Source organism: Astatotilapia calliptera, chromosome 2 (genome assembly GCF_964374335.1).
Source record: "Astatotilapia calliptera chromosome 2, fAstCal68.1, whole genome shotgun sequence".
Taxonomy (NCBI): domain Eukaryota; kingdom Metazoa; phylum Chordata; class Actinopteri; order Cichliformes; family Cichlidae; genus Astatotilapia; species Astatotilapia calliptera.
The window spans coordinates 14,321,394-14,341,362 of record NC_137423.1 but is presented as its reverse complement, the minus strand read 5'-3'; the positions used below and the strand labels follow the sequence as shown (position 1 = coordinate 14,341,362).

General features: G+C 44.8%; 1 protein-coding gene across 4 annotated transcripts in view; it reads right to left on the bottom strand.

Moving 5' to 3' along the window:
* Nucleotides 1-11,981, bottom strand: part of htr4 (5-hydroxytryptamine receptor 4) — a 163,110-nt gene extending 151,129 nt beyond the window's left edge. For 2 of the 4 annotated variants that reach the window (XM_080309274.1, XM_080309271.1), the window contains exon 1: nucleotides 11,766-11,899. The gene's annotated coding sequence lies outside the window, so the exon portion shown is untranslated. Of the gene's footprint in view, nucleotides 1-11,534; nucleotides 11,695-11,765 lie in introns of those variants that run through there. The other 2 variants (XM_026185333.2, XM_026185309.2) reach the window with 2 other exon arrangements.
* Between the last annotated feature and the right edge of the window lie 7,988 nt (nucleotides 11,982-19,969).

The window sequence follows — 19,969 nt, the reverse complement described above, 5'->3', positions numbered from 1 at the left end:
ACGTAACGGCAGTACATGTTTTTTCTTTATTGGCTCTTACCGTACTTATTTAATTCACTGATATTTTGTGTTTGAATGGTCACATATTGATGTTTTTTCAGGATTTCTCCTTAAGTCTTATCAGCTTGTGAATAATGTGTGAAGCTCTTCGAACCTCGCTAACATGCATGAAACGTGCAGATAAAATCTGAATCGTTGATCTGAGCAGCCCTGCCATTTGATTCTGTTTGCTTTGATTTATGTGGGTCAGTTCATGAAAAAGGTCACCTGTGATGTCATAAAAGGTAAAACTGGAATTATTAAAGATTATTATTATTTATTAAAGATGACTCCAGCATTTGGCGACTGTCGGGAGGAAGAACTCCCGTGGAAAACCAGCACCAGCATATGATTATAGACTCTTGATCTTAATCCCATTGCTTCTATTGGAAACAGTATCATGTGACCATGTGACAATTTCAGGTCACTGTGTGTAACGCCACCTGACAAAAAGACAGGATTATTAAAAACCAATATGATATCTGTAAATGCAGATTATCATTAAGTTCGACTTTGTTGTGTCGTTGCTTCATCCTGTTTGTATGCTGCCCTTAGAATGTGACGGTAAACACTGTCCTCGCTGATCACTGCTGTACACCGTGATGTTTCCGGTAGCGTAACTCGTATGTGTGAGCTGAGCCGCACGCTGTGATTTGACCGTTTACGTTTCCGTGACTGAGACCCGATTCCAGCCTCTGTGACCAGCACACACACACACACACACACACACACACACACACACACACACACACACACACACACACTCATGCCATCGTGTAAACACGCCCCGCTCCAGGCTTCTCTTTTCTCATGTTCCCTTCCAAACTATTTATTAGACAGCAGCAGCTTCTGCCTCACTCTCAAAGCCAAATGTGAAATGAGAAAGCCCCGGAGAGCACTGCGCTGCACAATAGACCAAACTCAGCTTTTAACACAGAAACTCTGCATGTGGCTGTGTGACAGCCTCAAGATTAATGTTTGTGCTCATCAGGTTGTGATTTCATCAAATCAAATCAAATCAAATCACTTTTATTGTCACATCACATGTGCAGGTACATTGGTACAGCACATGTGAGTGAAATTCTTGTGTGCGAGCTTCACAAGCAACAGAGTTGTGCAAAATACAATAATGTAAACAAGCAAAATACAAGAATGGCTACATCTGAAACTAATAAATATATGTACAATATATAATATCAGGCTACCTGTGCAGGTTTAAGCTTTTGGGGTTTTGCACAGACACATAACTCACAGCAAAACAGATCTACATTTCATTTCCATCTTTACGTGCACCAACTCTGAAATTTAGTTGCAGCATCTCTGCGTTTTCCTCTATGCTGTCCACGAGAAGAGGAAGATGCTGAAATAGCTGCTCTTGCCCCCCGGATGCTGCCCTCTTTCTGCCAGTAAGACCCGGCGGTTATAAACAGTTGTCAGGGAGGAGTTTAAACAGCGGCTCCTCGCACACATTTAAACGGGCTACAGTACAACCATCTCATCACTCACATCATCTCTCACGAAAGGCTCGGATGTTTGTGATAAATAAATAGCGTGAAGCTCAGCGCTTGACTCCTGGCTTTTTTAGAGCCTCTGAGTAAACCGTCGGCTCAGTTTACACCAAATATGTCAGTTTTTAGCTTCCGGTGCTGCTGCTGTGTCACATAGTTTGAATTTTTTACGTTTCCTGCAGGAATTCATTGACGCTGCTTTGAAAAGAAAACAGCAAACAGCAGCTGACTGTGTGATAACATCCTTGACCGAACTTCCAGCTTCTCTGTTGCTCAGCGTTGCTCCAGACTCCTACACTACGCAGCCTCCACCCCCACTTGAGATCCATTTTGCTCTGCTCTGCTTGGTTTTTGGGGTGAATCTCAGCTCGCTGTCCTGAGAGAACAGAAATGGAGTGTGGATCACATCACCGCGTACGTGACAGGAGGAAGCTGCTCTCAAACCTCGCTTTAGGAAACACGATGGTGTCTCAGGCAGTCGTTTCTGACTCACAGCTAAAGACGCTTTACAGGAACAGGACAGGCTAATATTGATGTGTGCACATTAAATCAGTACACGCAACTTTAAGTGAGAATGAGCAGCAGGGTCTGTGCACCTGTGAAATCACAATCAGCACTCAGGAACCAGTGAGCATCCTAAATCACCCTCGGTGCACTCACAGTCCTAGTTCATCAATGACCGGAGCAGCACGCCCTCAAGTAAACCTTTACCACTGCTGAACAACAGTATCAGAATATCTGAGTCAAAGACAGCAGCATTGAAACACAAGCAAAAACAAAGACTAAAGAATCAAATCAGAAAAGAGAAAAAGAGTCAAAATTAAAGATGTTAAATCTGCAACAACAGCTGCTTTTTAAAATCACATACACACCTGTTCAATGATTTAAAAAGGACTTAAAGGCTTTTGAACCAAACAAAGGAATGACAGCTCTGAAGCTCCTGCGGCATCATTAAAGTGGACAGGAACAAGTCCCTCAGAGTCTCCGCCCACCCCCTAAAAATGGCAACAAGATCTACGACTTTCTTTTCTCACCATTCAAAGACGGCAAGGACAGTGTAAATCTAAACAGAAGCAGAATTATATCATGCTACTCAAAAAGCATCCACCTCAGGCTCTCCCAAAAAAAGCACTTAACGTGTGCAGATCCGGCACAGACACACGTCAGCAGCAACGACTCTAACGTGAAACAGCGATGCAGGAAAGCAAACAGACCCCGGAGTCTTCCTGTGTGCTTCAGCTGGAACAAATGGCCTGAGTCTTATTGAAGGTGAATGCAGACTGGAGCAGCCTGATGCATAAATGATGAGAGACGACATTTACTTTCTCACATTTGGGGAATTTTGCTGACTTTCTTATCTGGACTGACTTAGAGTGTACCAGCTCACTGAGTTCACCTCCACGTGTGATAACTGAACAAAAAGATCAATAAAACGGAGCACAGATCAGAATAAAACAGCTCGGAGCATTAAATCAGTCCACATAAAGACTTCGAGTACCTGAACTCATGCAGCTGTGCAGCACACCAACACAGAGGACACTCAAAGTCGCCCATTGCATCCTGCAGGGATCCTCTCTGTCACACTTTATTTCTTTCACTGATCAGCAACGCGAGCCAAAGGCCTCCTCCTCAACGTCGTTCGCTTTTATTCTCTGACACCATCCCTGAGCTTGAACTTTAAGATTTATGTCTCTGCAGAGCTGTAACATGAACAGAGAGACTGATTCAGTGAGGTTAGCCTCCTGAATACTAGAGGAGAACACACTGAAGAGCAACGTCCAACTAACCCACATTCACAAGTCCTTTTATTCATCCAGCAGCTGGATTCATTATACTGAGGCTCAGGAATCAGAAGGTTGGCGGTTCGATCCCTCGCTGCTCCCGGTGCATTTATCAGAAGAAACGTGTTCGTGTGAGTCAGGCACGACACCCAGAAAACGAGCCACACAAGAATAATACAATCATAACAACAATGTAATAAATAATAACCATATACAGTACACACGCACAGCAGCATGACAAGCTGGTTGTCATGAAGCGTCTCGCAGTGTGAGTGAGGTTGTCGAGCGGAGTGTCTGAGGTTAACCTAAAATAAATACCCTCTCTCTCCCGCAGTGCACCTCCCCGCCCCTGCTCCTGCCCCCGGCATCACCTCTCCTGCCCTTCATGCTCTTTTTCTTTCACATACGTGTCCCCTTTTGTATTTTTCGTGAACTCTAGCTACCCCAATTGTCTCCCTCGCCGCCTCTCTGTCTCTGTGTGACTCTCTCTTTAACCCTGCTTGCTTCATTATGCCTCTTTATTATCCTCCTTCTTCTGCCAGTTTTTGTTTCTAAATGTCCTTTTGTTACCTCTGAACGCACAACAGTTTAACAGGTCATGGCAATAATACCCTACACACTGCACACAATGGGACTAACAACATGGGAAAGCTTTTTTGTTTACACAATTTTTGAATATTTTGTGGAAACACAAACAGCCAAATAACTTTCTCCAGTTTTTGTCTTTTTTTAATTTGAAATGAGCGTGACCTCTCCTGCCGCCAACCACATTAAAAGAATCTGTAGCAAACAGGAAGTGAAGCGCTGTTTTTACAACAACCTTTACAGGATTTTATCAATCTTCCACTCGATCCCCATCGCACTCTGCATCCACGCACATCTTTGTGCTCCTGTGTTTCCCCATGAAACAAGTTTAGAAGCTTCAGGTTTGACATTTCCTTCTTTGACTGAAGTGTGTCAGGCTGTGGCGCAGTGTGCGGGTGCTCTGCTCGGTCTCTTAAAGTGCAGTTGGTTGCAGCAGGCTCTGGTCAGGAGTGACCCTCTGTGAGGATGACGCTGTCTGACTTCCTGACGGACAGGAAGCAGCATGTGAGGCTGGGAAAGAATGTCTCGGACTCCCGGACCATCAGCACTGGCTCCCCTCAGGGCTGTGTTCTTTCTCCTCTGCTCTTCTCCCTGTAAACCAACTGCTGCACCTCCACCCACCAGTCTGTCAAGCTAATCAAGTTTGCAGATGACACCACCGTTATTGGACTCATCTCGGACGGAGATGAGTCTGCCTACAGGAGGGAGGTTGAACGTCTGGTGTCCTGGTGCAGCCACAACAACCTGGTGCTGAATGCCCAGAAGACAGTGGAGATTATTGTGGACTTCAGGAAGCACACAGCACCACTCCCCCCCATCATCCTGACTGACACCCTCATCACCTCTGTGGACTCATTCCGCTTCCTGGGTACCACCATCATCCAGGACCTGAAGTGGGAGCATCACCTCCGTCATCAAGAAAGCCCAGCAGAGGATGTACTTTCTGAGGCAGCAGAAGAAATTCAACCTGCCAACACAGACGATGATGCAATTCTACACTGCAATCATCGAGTCCATCCTCACCTCCTCCATCACCGTGTGGTACGCTGGAGCCACTATCAGGGACAAACAGAGACTGCAGCATGTTGTGCGCTCTGCTGAGAAGGTAATTGGCTGCAGACTCCCATCTCTGCAGGACCTGTACACCTCCAGGACACTGGGGCGTGCAGCTCGGATCTCAGCTGACCCTTCTCACCCTGGACACAGTCTGTTTGACCTGCTCCCCTCAGGCAGGAGGCTCCGGTCCATTCGCACCAGAACCTCTCGCCATAAGAACAGTTTCTTCCCCTCTGCTGTTGGACACATGAACAATAACCGTATGACTGTTCCCACCACTAACACATGACCCTACGCTGTGTTCACTGCATCATTCCATGTTTGGCACTGATCACCACCTGCACTCATGTATATATCTATCTACTTAGCACTTTTAATTCTTATTCTTATTTTTATTTATTTATTTATTTATTTTTTCATGTCTATTTAAGCGTAATTTATGACAGTATGTTCGCACTGAAGCACCGCAGCAATTTCCTAATGTTGTAAACCTGCTCAACATTTGGCAATAAAACCCTTTCTGATTCTGATTCTGTGTAAGAGACCCTGGCTGACCCATCACAGCAGTCACAAAGTGCTGTACACGAAGGATAAAAATAAATAAATAAATAAATAATTAAAAAGTAATGAATAGACAACATAAACAACACAAAAGGTTAAATGTAAAAAAAAATTTTTAAAAATGTAAAAAAAAAAAAAAAAAAAAGTAAAACGCATTGATCAACAGAAGGTTTTTTTAAATAGAAAAGTTTATAACTGTTCTTTAAAGGATTCCACACAGTCAACCAAACATAGTGGTGGTGGTAGACTGCTCCACAGCCTTGGTGCCACAGACTGAAAGGCTCTGTCTTCAGTCGTCTTCAGTTGTGTACGGGGAACAACCAAGAAACTCTGAGTCTGTGAGCGAAGACAACGAGCAGCAGTGTATTTTGTAAGAAGCTTGGATAAATAATATGGGGCCTGGCCATTCAGTGCTCTGTGTGTTAAAACAAGAATTTAAAACAAATTCTAAAATCTGTTGCTAGCCAATGTAAAAAAATTATAAAATAGGAGTAATGTGAGCTTGCTTGCTAGAACGTGTCAGTAGCCTGGCCGCTGCATTTTGTATAGCTTGGAGGTGAGAAAGAGATGATTTGTCCAAGCTGGTAAACAGGGCATTACAATAATCTAAAGGCGATGACACAAATGCATGAACAATTTTTTCCAGTTCAGCTAAGGAGATCACATGTCGCAGTTTAGAAATGTCCTTAAATGAAAGAAACAGGAACAAGAAAAGATTTTACATGTGAGTCAAGGCCCAGAGAAGAATCAAATAGTACTCCAAGATTTCGAATATTTGACTTGGCAGAAGGACAGAAAGAGGAGAGGCAAGAACCTGACTGATTTTTGAATGTAGTTCAGGAGGAGCTACAATCATGTTCTCGGTCTTATTTGTGTTTAAAACAAGGTAACTGTTTGAAAAACAATCAGAGTTAAACACTGGACTAGGGTGGACAGCCTATGCAGCTGATGAGGCTGAGGACATATGCAGTTGAATCATCAGCATAGAAATGATACGAAATGTCACTAAAAGATTGAATAATGCCAGCTAAAGGAAGCATGTAAAAATAAAATAAAAACCCAAAACTGAGCCCTGTGGAACCCCGCAGGTTAAGGGGACAATGTTAGAGGCGAACCTGTCAGTCCTAACAGAAAAGGTCCTTTCTGATAAGTAGGAAAAAACAGTCTAAAGCAGATCCATATATACCAGCCAAAACCTTCAGTCTGTTAAGTAGGACTTTGTCGTCAGTGGTATCAAAGGCTGGACTGAGATCAAGCAAAATGATCACAGAACAATTCCCTGCATCAGAAGGGATTAACAGATCATTATAGACCCTTAAGAGAGCAGTCTCAGTGGAGTTCTGCTTTTGAAAGCCAGATTGAAAAGGGTCAACAATCTGTAATCTGCCTTAAGGACCTGAATTAATTTTCTACAATTTTTTCTAGTAATTTGCTTATAAATGGCAATTTTGAAATAGGCCGGTAATTACTAGTAGAGACTTACTACTAGGATTACTAGTAGGATCTTCTAGGAATTGCATTATTGTATTAAACTCCTCACTGGAGGGGAGAGGGAGGGGAAACGGGGGGACAAAGGAGGGCTAGAACAACTGAGCTGTAGTGTTTTTTTACACTGTGCAATATTTGAAATATTTTTTTTTTATATTCAACTGTGCAATAATCACTGTGCAATATACTCACTCAAATGTGCAATCGTATTTATCCATATGACATATTCTGTACTCTCAATGCAAACTAAGAGTGTGTAAAGACTTCCCCAACACATCCACCCTGACACTGCTGTTGATCATCTATGTGCAATATCTCAGTCTTACCATGTTCTGTGCAATATTTTTGGCTCATGTGCAATTATTTTGGTCCCAGTCTGTTTCAATGTTTCCTACGCATACACCATGTATATAGTTCCACTCACATATGTATACATATACACTGTTTTTTATTTTATTCTATTTATTTAATTATTTATTTATTTTCCGCCTTCGTTGTATATTGGTTTCTCTTCTTCTTACTTTAGCACCTTTGTGGTTCAGCTACCCAATTTCGCTGTGCAAGAAACTGCACAATGACAATAGAGCTCTAAGTCTATATGGCATATTTATGCTTATATCCTTACTCTCATTCCCCTTATTGTATCTGTAACATGCAACTTCTGTCGGTGCCGTGCTACTGGAAACTGAATTTCCCGGAGGAACCCACCCGAGGTATTAATAAAGTTTCATCTAATCTAATCTAATCTAATCTAATCTCATCTAAACATTGTGCAGTTACTGGACTTTAAAATGCCTCTTTATGGTCCAACTTCTTCTAGTTTCTTTTGCAAATTTAAAGCATAATGACATACACCAGTATGTCATTGTGCATTGTGAATATATTTGTCAGAGAGTGCAACACTGACCCTAACCTGCACTGGATGTTTGTAATACTGAATCTGATGCTAATAGTTAATACTGCTGCAGGTCTGAGTGGAGGTTCTGCCACCAGCAGCTGGCCTCCATCATACTCAGGACGTTGGTCCACTCATCGTCTTCTGGGATTTTTGTTGTCCTCCATATTAACCTGCTCTTTCTCTCTCTATCTCTCTCCTTTGATTTGTTCTAAGTGCTGATTGGTTGCTGAAGCTTGATGGATGTGTATAAAAGCACGGCACCTTGGTCCTTCTCTCCTGCTACATGATCTCCATCAGCACCGTCATGTTTCTGTTGATGCTGCGGTGGAGGGAGTTACCCACAGTACTGTTCTGGTTTCTTCTTCTTTGGTTTCCAGGTCGAGTTTAGGGCTCGTGATCTTCTTCATCTTTCGTTTGTTTTAGCCGGGCTCTTTTCTTTGGGAGTATTTTCAATGTTTCCATTATTTAAAGCAGCATTGTGGCATCTCATGTGCTGTGTTGCTTTGAGACAAAAATTTAGGGAGCGTAACAACTCAACTGAAAGAAAACAGACCCACTCCATGTCCTGGAGCCCGACACTGTGGATGCAGCGGGTAGCTGTGCTTATGATAAACTCCACATGAGTTTAATGAGTCAAAGTGGTGGCCCCTCCCACAGCTGCTGGGTCTTTCAATAATCACCACCTCTAATAAAAAGGAGTTGCTTATTAAGGAATCGACTAATCAAAGTCTGTTAATGACTGTTGCTTCTACTCTGCGTACATCGAGACACAGTAAGGGATGCTCTTAGATCTGCTGTAGAGCAGATCCTCCAGGTTTCTTTTTCACTGTGCAAAATTGACAAGACATCTGACATCGAGTGGTTTGAATATCAATAAACAGCCAGAGCGATAACACATCAGCTGTGTTAATGAATGTCACAGCCACGATACAACATATGGAGGAAGCCCCCCAGCTCCTATCGCAGGGCCACAGTTTAGGTTTCACAGTTAATTACAGTCACTTTTATTGGCATCGTAAATCATCATTACTATTAACAACTGTGTGCCTTTTATGATTTCTCACCTCACAGTGAAGCTGATTTAGTTACTGCGTTTGTTCCTGTCTCACACATGAAACACGTAACCGCTGCATCCAGAGCCGAGGAGGCTGAAAATACATCTCATCAACATGCAAATGTTGTAATTGATCAAAAGTATGATTTAAATCCAATTAATTATGCAGCTAGGCTCATAAGAGCTCCGCTGTCAGCCTGCCAGGTGTGAAGCTACAGCACAGGTGGAGGCAGACAGCGACCACGTCACAGAGACGACCGGCTATAGATCCTCAGCAAATGCTGTGTGTGTGTGTGTGTGTGTGTGTGTGTGTGTGTGTGTGTGTGTGTGTGTGTGTGTGTGTGTGTGTGTGTGTGTGTGTGTGTGTGAGGGAGAGATCCAGTTATTGATCCAACCTGCTGGACTCTTGCATTTGGTCATTCTGGTCACACAGATGGTAAACGGGTCACATTAAAGCTCTTCTTTAGACTTTAGCCACACTCACAGTACAGACACAGAGCTTCAGCAGCCACCGCGGACAGTGTTGTGCATTCACTAACTTTCCCACTTAGACGTGCAGACTGTTCAGATGACCACACACGTGCATGTTTATTTGTTAACAGCCTGTGTGTTATCCTCCATAAGGGCCTTCATAAAGTGTTTGTGAACCAACATCAGAGCTGAGAGAAAAACCCATCAGATTCATTATCGTGCAGTAGAGACACGAAACATAGTCGATATAAAGTGGACAGAGCTCGTCCATGCATGTTCTGACAGACAGCACAAACAGCCGGTGACAAAGAGAACAGCACCGAGCTGAACCAATCATGCGGCTGGGACAGAGCCAGAGAAAGAGCACAGGCGCTAATGTTTGGGCTGCTCCACACTTGAGTGTCAGTGTCATGCTCTTCTTCATTTACATGAGAACGATTCTTAAATAAGTACGTGTTTCCTGTTTGGCTCTATTTCAAACATTTGGAGACACAAAAATAACAATTTTAGTTTGACTTTTTTGTATTAATAATTATTTTATGTCTTTGATTTTTCTTTAAAATGCAGCTCTACATTTTATCGTGTTCAACTTCTGACAGAAGATAAAGATTTAAACCATTTAACCAGCAGTAAAAAGAAACCTTTATATTTATCAGAAACTTACTTACTTTACTTACTTACGTAATCAATTTACTTCATTATATTTATCGATAGTGATGTGAAAAATGTATAATGCTGCTGGCAATTTTATTTATTTAGCACATTTCATAATAGCAAGCTCAATGTGCTTAATGCAGAGGATGAAACCATAGAAACCTGTGTAGGTTGATTGTGCCTTAAGGCAGTGAAAACAGACAAAGAATTATAAAACAATTATTGAGTGCAGGGCCCAGTGAAAAACGTCTGTTTTTAAATGTATGCATATCCATGTGATGTCATGTCTGCTGTTATTTTTCATGCACTGACATATTTCTGGGGATCTGTAGCTGCAGTCTTATTCCCAGCTTTGCCGAGATAGTTGCACTCCTCTCGTTTGTCTGAATGTGACGACTTTTCTCTGAGATTAGAAATCAGACAACAATTCAAAGCTTCTTTTTTTTTCAGGATTAAGAACTCTGACATGAAAGGAGTAAAAGTATAAAAGTACAGAAATTAGTAAGACAGTACAGTAAGAGTGTCAAATAAATGTACGTACACTAGTCCTTCCTACTAACTGCAGCAGCTGTTACAGCATCTGTACAAGTCGGGGAAATGACACCGACAACACTCGCTCTACTCACTCGGCATTGTGTTAAGATCATCAGCGCACTATATACGTATAGTTTGAGCCAAAGTTCATCTTCTGCGAGTCATCCTAACACAACACAACAACTTACAGAATATCACAGAAAAGATCAGCTGCCATACTTCCACCACCACAGCATGACTCTCAATGCTTTGAGCACACTCGCTCAAACACCTAACACTCAGCGAGACGGAGCAGCGGCTGGAGCGCAAACATGTGGATGAGGTGGGTAGGGTCTCTGCTGCTGCGAGTCTACACTCTGCCCTCTGATGGACTAAAACCTCCCAACAAAGCTTAAAGTAAGAAGAGGAGCTGTTGAGGAGAAGACTCTTCGCTGGAAATGGCACAGTCTAATCACCATGAGGAGAAAAGGCTGAACACTGGAATAGGAAGGGAATCAGCCGGTCTGAGCGGCTCTGCGCTGACCCGAGGAGGAACCCGGTCACACCGAGGCCACAGCAGCTGACACTAACACTCCAAACCTGCACCTTTGATCGAGTCGTGCCAATCCCCTGCAGAGCCATAAACGTTACACAATAACGACGATAACAGCAAAGTGCGCAGAAGGAAAAACAGCCAAGTCCAAGTTTGACAAGAGTGAAGGAAGAGTCTGACTCTGCCTGCACACGGGGGTCCTTTAAAAATTGCCTCACACCCTCTGCTCATTCAACATGAAGAGTCTGCAGGTAGAAGCAGGTGAATGTGTCACCTCAGGATCAACCCAACACTCCCCAAATCACGCGAATCCAAACGGACCCACACTCAGAACCAACAATCAGGGACACGCAATTCAGACGCGCTAACTTACAGGATCCGGTTCCGCTGCACTCACAGTCCGTTACCGATCAGTATCCGCAGACAGGTGAGTAATCCCCGCTGCGTGATCGCGTCTGCGTTTCACACGGAAACTCGCAGAAATCTGAGCATAACATCGCTCCACGGCCAAAGAGCTCCGACTCCCTCACACACGTCATCCCTGCGCGCTTCCTCCGTGCGCGCGCGGAGGTCACGGCAGAACACAGCGAGACGTTTCACTCACCGTTCCTGCGCGAGCATGTCACCACATCCCCACGGTCACTCTGCTCCACTCCGCGCTCACAGCCACGAGCACCGAGGAGCGCAGACCCGCGGGGACGCGCAGAAGGCGATGCGCGTCCGACGCAGAGAGCCGGAGAAAGGGCCAGACAGGTGGAGGAGGCGAGGGGGAAGCTGGAGAAGTGCGCGCAGCCGGAGCTGAACTCAGAACATCCACCCGCTCCACCCGCTGCGCTCTGATCCCTCCTCCTCAGGCCTCAGCCGAGGGAAGCCTGCCCCCCACTCACACCCCCACCTTCGTCACTTGACAAACGTGATCCGTTTGGTCGTTCCTGATGACGTGATCGGGCGAGAGAGAGACCAAGCCTGACCTTGACCTAACATGATCCTTACGGGTCAGGGGTCATAGTGGGATGTGTGATCACTGTCAATATTAGAGTGTAATGTTTCTTATTCTGTGTCTGTGGACAGTCTTTAAAAAGTGTTTGTGAACCAACTTCAAACAAACTCTTTCTGGGGTCAAAATAAACAAAGGCAGAAACACAGTTTCAAAAATTATTATCGCTTTGATGCAAATTAGCATCCACAGCGATCGATAAACGTTTCATAGAGCTGAGCATCAGGCAGCATTCAGCCTGCTGTATGGTGGAGCAGCTGTGAGTGCAGCAGGGCTTTCTGAGGACACAGCATTTTACATATTACAATGGGCCTTAATTAGAATAACACTGAGAAATGTTTGTAGGTCATCAGAGGCTTTTATTTAACAGCAGGACTTAGTACAGCCTCCTCTCATAAACATTTTCATGTCTTACTACATCACTGACAAAACATAATGTATCTGTACGGCAATGTTCCCTCTAATTTGCCATTTATCTGAGCGAACACACAAACTCCCTGAGCGGTCCCTTGGACCACTGTGAGCAACAGCAGACGTGTGCACTGTGGTCATGCCAGCATCAAATCCATCCAAGTCACATGGTTTATTAAAATAATCAAATTACATAAATTTACATTTATGTTAGACTACTTTTAATTAACTGCTTTAGCCCACTTACAATGAAAACTTAAAAAAATCTTGTTCATGACCCGTGTAGTATGTTAACACTATTGGAAGTAAAAATAACTTGAACTCCAATTTTGAAAACACAACTTTCTGTCTTTCTTTCTTTTTTAACAAAAGCTCTGACTTGTATTATGAGTCTGTGGTCTGGGAGAGAGTCCTGTAACTCTGTGTCTGCAAAATACAGTATATAATGACCAATGTTGGGCAATTAATTATATAGTTACTTCTGCAAAAAAAGTTACTGAGTTTTGCAAACAACAAAGTTTTTTGCGGCTGTTTACTTAGAAATGCAGCCAAGGCGTTTTTTTTAAATAAACATTTCAAACTATTTACAGAACAATCAGCTCTTCTGCATCAAATCTGATGCCACACAAATTATTTGTGCCACTCCAAAAATAATTTCTGTCCACTATGAGATAAAGGAGAACAACAGGCCTGACAACAGGAGATGTGTCACTCCTGTAACACCTGTAACATTCAGCAGTCGCCTCATTGTTCTGACACACACAACAAAACTATTGACTACACTACACACTAACTACACAAGATTTGCGCTAAACGTCGCAAATCTCTCACATCTCCAAAGGTTGATTCTGTTCATCTGGACGTAGTTTTGTGGGAGAAACGTTTCGTCACTCATCCAAGTGACTTCTTCAGTCTCAGCTGACTGCAGCTTTCCCCAATCTTATAAACAGTACATTTGCATAATGACTGAAACCAGCCCACTGAAGGAACAATGGGCTGGGAGGTCAGTTCCTTAATCTTAATTATGCAAATTCTCATGACCATTGATCAACAACCACTGACCAAAACCCACTGATCAATGGCCATGAGTACCATTCACAGAGAGTTGGGGTGTCACGGCGAGTGAGAGGAGCCGTGTGGAGGAAATGAAGGAGGGAGGATCCAAACGCAGGCAGTAGTGGGGAAGTGAGGGTGGTTTATTGAGCACAAAATAAGGACAAACAGCAAATGGAGCACGAACTAAACTAGACTGGAAACAACTAAACTACAGAGCACAAACCTGGACAAGAATGAGAACGAGCAGAGGAGATGGACAGCAGGGTGAACACACGAGCGAGACACGGTGGTTACACAGACGGACCAGCAACTACAATGACGGAGGACACGACTTAAATACACACAGAGAAACACGGGAATTACACACAGGTGGTGGACACAGCTGGGAACAATCAGTAAGATGAGACCAAGGTAAAACTGAACACTCACATGAGACACAGACCTTCACAATAAAACATCACACGCAGGCTCGACATCAAGAGACAGACAGGAAATGACATATGAAACTAAACCCACATCTTAAACCCAGATAAACAGAAACATGGAACTCTAATAATAGACATAATCATCACCCTTAACACAACAAGAGAACAAGAAAACAATCTCTGATGCAAAATTACACCAAAACATAATAAACTCAAAATACTGGATCCCACGGACCCAGAACCGTGACATGGGGAATGGCTGCAATCACAGCATTGTAAGATGGCAAAAGATGTACCCTTAGGCCCCCTCCTCGATTCAGAGATGGTCTTTCCCTTTTCACGTAAATGGCCTCCTTGACTCCGCGCTCAAACCAGCGTTCCTCCCTGTCCACGATGTGTACATCCTCATCATTGAAACACAGCCATCACTCCTAAAACGTCCCCCTTCCTAAACACTAAATGCCATGTTGCCATATCATGTTTTTATTGGTCAACATGGTACATTTTTCGACCAATAGGAAAGGGTGTGGGGTTTTTTGGTTTTGGTGTTGCTCACAGGTGGAGAGTGCTTTCAAGCGTTTTCCTTATAAAACGCTGTTTTTACCATTTCTTCCCGCAGTAAATATAAACAATGATAGTATTCAGGAAGAAAACCAAACATTGCAAATATTTTTATGATAACTGGTTTTACGTGGCCTATCAACACAATTTAAAAACTGGTATAAAGTCCACACTTTTTCCATCAATTGCTCCGTCTGTCCTGCTCACATCTCCAATAGTTGTACATGTTGTCATTAACGTGGCTTCACTCCACATCAGCCACACTGCTTTGCTAGCTAAAACACCGGTGTCGGCACATAAGGACGCTGTCATAGCCTGTCAACGACGTTGATTAGCTGTGTATATACGACTTTGAATCGCATCATTGGCTAGATTATGGGATAAGGTGGCATCGTTCTAATCCCACACGGGAGCAGCCAGTCACTCACTGACTAACACTGCAAAACAGAATTGTTAAAGTTTTAATTTTAATTTTTTGTGCGTAACGCAGATTTTCTGTGCGCAGAGAGCTTGCCAGCAGTGAGCAATTGCGCACATGCGCAGTTTAGCGGGAACATTGCTGTACAGTTAGTTCATCAACACAAATACATTTGGATTGGTAGTGAAACTTTCACAATGATAATTCTTTTATTTACACTCTTTTATTGATAGTTTTATTCATTTTAAATGTCTTTAAATGTGATCTCAGAGACTTTATTAACAAGAAAACGTTTCAGGCAGCATTACCTGGGGAATGCACGTGAGTATCATTTGTTAATGTTTCAACAGATTTACAACGTTTGAATTATTTGACCTCCAAATAACGAACCCTCTGCTCTTTAACATAGACTCTCTCCACTTTAACCTCTTACTGATTGCATATCCTGTAAACTTGTTTATTATTTTTGATGTATGGGTTATTTCCATTGTTTTAACTCCAGTTTTTAGTATTATTATTGTTGTTGTTGTTAAAATGGATTTCAAACTGCGCAGTCGTAGATTTTTATTAAATATGGTCTATGAGCGGTTCATTATGGCCCCTAATTCCTGCAGATTGTTGTACAGCTGTTGCTCTAATTATTTGTTAAAAAATAAAAATAAAACAATGGTGAGATAGATTAGGAACAGAAGGGGCCCACAGACAGCCCACGGTGCCCAGAGCTCTGTGTTACGGCCTTGTTTATGGGATCATTACTTTCTAACTGTGATGTTCGGGCCTTCTTTTTAAAGTAATTCCTTCCATGTGTCAGAGATGGATAATAAAATAGGGTAATAAGATAAATATTTAAAGTAGATGACGTGTCAGTGACATATTTTTATTATGTCCGTATATTTCTGTGCAGCTAATCAGATCAAAGTCCTGCAGTGAAACCGGTTTAGCTGTGGTATCTTTGGTATGTCAGTGATGCGAGGCCGCCGCGGTTTATTTCTGTCAACAGAACAGCATCTCAAGGTGCTTCGTTGTGTGAAATGAAGACCTGATAACATCACAGAGTAAACCCACCAATCAACATCACCACTGTGAGCGTCACTCGATTACAGTGGGGACAAAAACACGAAGAAAGAAAGAAACTCCTTTGAAACCTCGTTTAGAGACAGCGTCTGTCTGCTGATGGTTTGGGCCGAGACAAAACAATAAGAATAAGAATAATACATTTTATTTATAGGGGTTTTTCAAACCCCTCAAAGTTACCAAATGAAAAACATACACAAATAAATGGGAATAAAAAAACATGTAAAACCATAAAACTATAAAAACTGATCAAGTAGAGAGGGTGTCATGGTCCTGGGTCGTGCGACCCAGTGTTTTGTGTTTAGTCTATTTTGATGTTTATTGATTGTTTAGGTTCTTTAAGGTAGTCCAGTCCTTTTGTAGTTATGTTACCCTTGTATCAAGCCTCCCTTGCCCTTCGTGTGTTTATGTCTGTGTGTCTTGTATTGTCAAGTTCATGCTGTCGCGTCTGTCACCTCCCCCTGTACTACGTCTCCCCGGTTCATGTCCCATGTTTCCTGTTTTACTTTGAAGGCCTGCATTCACTGTCAGTGTATTCAGTTTCACTCCTCCTGTCCTGTCGTTAAGTTCATGTATATCAGCTGCGTTCCCATGTGTGGCCACTTCCCCTGATCATCCCTCATGTGTATTTAGTCTCTGTGTTTCTTACAGTCTGTGTCGCGTCGTCTGTGTTCCCACCCTCCATGTTTCCATGCCCGGTCTGTTGTATTCTAAGTCATAGCCTTACCTTAGTTCATTCCCAGTTTAGGTTTCTGTTTAGTTATTGCTTTTGAGCTGCCCTTATTCTTGTTTGTTTCTCTTGCGTTACCAGCCACAATAAAAGGCTCGCTTTTGTTTAAAGTTTACTCCCGTGTCACTCGTGTCTGCACCTGAGTCCTCCACGCACTCTCCACACGGTCTGTCACAGCGGACCGTGACAGTACGACGCGACCATGTCGGACTCAGCGGACATTTCAGAGGAGGTAGGGGAGGAGCTGAACCGGCTCTGCCGCATTATGGATCGCATCATCGGATGCGCGGATCCAAGTGTGGTTTCCACGGGATTGGCGGCCGTGGACGCCGTTTTGTTGCGGGAGCCACGGTTGCGACAGCTCCCCCACCTCGTCGAGGCGTTTGACTCCCTGGGCCCCCTTAAGGAGGAGCTTCGTGCCCGTGCGCTGGCCCAGAGGGTCCTGAATGCCGCCTCAGCACCCACACCTCCGTCCCGTGGACGGGTGTCATCGCCGCTGCCTCATGAGCCAGAGGCTGTGAGAGGTGGAACGCTGAGGTCCACTTCCACTCAGCCATCGCCTCACCGTGGATCGGCTTCCTCGTTTCCGCCACAGTCAAGCTGCACTGACCAGCACACGGAGGCGATGGAGGCCATAGATTTTGGTGACGATGAGCGTCAGCAGGTGTTGCGGGCTTATCGGGAGGAGGAGCTCCGTTGGAAGCCTTGGCTCATTCCCGAGGAGGAGCTCCCACCTATCGCCCTGCTTCAGACCGGCCGCTCACCGTCACCCCCTCGCAAGGACTTCACGTCTCCGGCCGCTTGTCTGGCGAGGATGTGGGCTGAGGAGGAAGACTCGATCCCAACAGTTAACGCTGCCGCGCTCGCGGCCGCTCCGAGGAGGAAGCGGCGTCGGCGTCGCTCTACACGGCACTCAGAGGTTAGTGATAACGTTCTGTTGCCACTGAAACGCCCTGGATGTAGTGAGGGCGAGGGCTTTGGAAAGACAATTAAGGTCTCGGAGATGGAGACACAATTTACCTGTACTGTTAACTCTGTCACCCCCCCATGCACCTCATCACGGTCTGTTTTCTCGGGGGCCAGTGAAGAAGCTGCCTTTTCCATGCCTCTGACTGCTAATGTTGAAGGTGTTAATCCTGTGCCCACGTTGTGTTTTGACAACAAAGCTAAACTTTCTGGTGTTGGGCACGCTATTCTTGGGGAAGACGCACTGCCATCACCGAACTGTGAAACCGACACTGCCAAACCGACCATAGACTCTTCAGTCCTGAGAATTAAACCAAGTGATGTACTGTTAAACCCTGGTATTACGTATGAGCAGGATGAGGGGGACATTAGCGAAAAAGGATGTACTAATGATTCTGCACACCCAGAACCTCCATCTTCCACTGAGAGGGCTTCTTTTAAGACCGCTAGGGCATTTGGGGCCTTATTTAAGACCGTGTCTCAGCCCCTGTTGTCTGTTAACCGCAAATCAAGTGAGAAAGCTTCTGATCTGACCAGTAGTAAGACTGTATTGCCTTTGGCTAGCACCCCCCTTTCCGAGTCAGTTTTCCTTGTTCCCGAGTCAAATAACAAATGTTCTGTTTATATAACTAGACCAGCGAAAGAAGAAATGTCCAGTGTTGATCATAAAAATGTCTGTTATGATCCTGTGCTGATCGGTCCCCATGTTCCTCACTCTGCTGATGGTTTGACCAGAGGGAGTGCTTTGGAGCCCGACATCAGCGACTGCTTTTCTACACCAGTCCATCGGGCCGGGACGATTATTATGGGTCTGCCAGGTTCCCCTATGTCTGTGAATGACATTGCAATTTCCGTTAATATAACACTGAAGGATTGTTTAAGTTATGCTCCCGCATTATCCAATGACAAGGCTGAATTTCATGTTTCAAAGGCTGTCGGGGGGGAGCGCCATGCTAGCCATTACAACCCAGCTAGCCCTTTAACTGCACCCCTGGGCCAGGACCTTTTGACAGCAGTTAATGAACTGGCCGATCTAAAGACAATTCAGCCGGATGGCTCAGAGCCAGTCCACTATGTTTTCTGTGCAAAGCCAGGTCCATGTGCATTCCACTCACTAGCCTTCCACAGCCGATTAGTGTGTGTGGCTGAACCCCCCCTTAACTCAGTCTCGCCTACGGGGGGCTTAGACTCCAATAAGCGTAGTTATTTCCTATGTGACTGCCAAATTATTATGTTAAAATCATCTGCACATAGTCCTGGTTGTTTTATGTGGGTTCATGAATCATGTCTTGGCCTTAAGAATCATGCTTCCTGGGACAGTATAACTATCACTTGTGTCACTGAGCCAACTTATTTCAGGTCTGAAATGTTGTTTGAATCATGCTCCAAGACAGAAGATGTGTTTAGCTCCCCAAGAAGGGCAACTAAGGACAATTTGGACTATGTTAAGGGCTTAGAGACTTTAAGGTCTTTGTCTGTTGTTGCTCCTCTGCTTGCACCTGACAAAGTCAATATCTGGAACTTTGTGCTCACTCCCAGGGTGGCTGTGGCGTTGCCTGACCTCTCACCTGCGTCTGATCTCCAGGTAGAGGCAGGGGTCACCCAGCCAGCACCTGAGCTAGTTCTCACCACTGGGGTCAGGACAGCCGTAGGTCAGCCATATCCTGCATCTGCACCTCAGGTGGGAATGGCTGCCGTCCGGTTTGTTCCTACACCCAGGTTGGTTCCCAAGGTTATGCCAGTCAGTACACAGCTGAGCTCCGCACCCAGCCTAGGCACTCGGGTGGGAGCGGTTGACGCTCTGCAGGCGCCTGCACCAACTGATGCTTCCATTATAGGCCCCAGGGTCTCATCACCGCCGCAATGGCCTCATGCCTCGTCCGCTGGAGGGCCCGAGGAGCCCGTCCAGCCTCACGCCACGTCAGCTGGAGGGCCCGAGGAGCCCGTTCAGCCTCACGCTTCGTCAGCTGGAGGGCCCGAGGAGCCCGTTCAGCCTCATGCTTCGTCAGCTGGAGGGCCCGAGGAGCCCATCCGGCCTCATGCCTCGTCAGCTGGAGGGCCCGAGGAGCCCATCCGGCCTCACGCCTCGTCAGCTGGAGGGCCCGAGGAGCCCATCCGGCCTCACGCCTCGTCAGCTGGAGGGCCCGAGGAGCCCGTCCGGCCTCACGCC